Source organism: Bison bison, unplaced genomic scaffold (genome assembly GCF_000754665.1).
Source record: "Bison bison bison isolate TAMUID 2011002044 unplaced genomic scaffold, Bison_UMD1.0 scf7180017862629, whole genome shotgun sequence".
NCBI lineage: Eukaryota > Metazoa > Chordata > Mammalia > Artiodactyla > Bovidae > Bison > Bison bison.
The window spans coordinates 58,262-58,822 of record NW_011493201.1 but is presented as its reverse complement, the minus strand read 5'-3'; positions in this window follow the sequence as shown (position 1 = coordinate 58,822).

The following is a 561-nucleotide window of genomic DNA, read 5'->3' as shown; positions in this document are numbered from 1 at the left end:
CTCCTCCTGCCCTCAATCTTTCCCAGCATCAGGGTCTTTTCCAATGAGTCAGCTCTTCGCATCAGGTGGCCAAAGTATTGGAATTTCAGCATCAACATTAGTCATTCCAATGAACACCCAGGACTGATCTCCTTTAGGATGGACTGGTTGGATCTCCTTGTAGTCAGAGAGATTCTGTCTGTTCAGATCCTTCCAGTGACTTTCCCATCTCAGAGACCTTGGGCTGAGATGGCAGCCTGAGAGTGAAAACCAATTCCTTACAAACCCGTTCATCACCTTCTGACTCTGACCACTTTGACTCCAGATACACTGGAGTCACTGTTCCTCAAATACACCAAGCACAGTGTTTCTTCAGGGCTGTTTATGCTGTTCCTTCTGGTGGATTTGCATGGGTCACTCTTTACAAACTTCAGGTCTTTATGTAAAAGTCCCCTTCTCAGTGAGCCTTTCTTGTCTAAAATTTAAATGCCCACTCTCCCACGAACATATCATATTCCTTTCCCTGCTATTTTTTCCTTAGCACTTATTACCATCTAACAGTTTTATGTGGGTTTCCCTTTC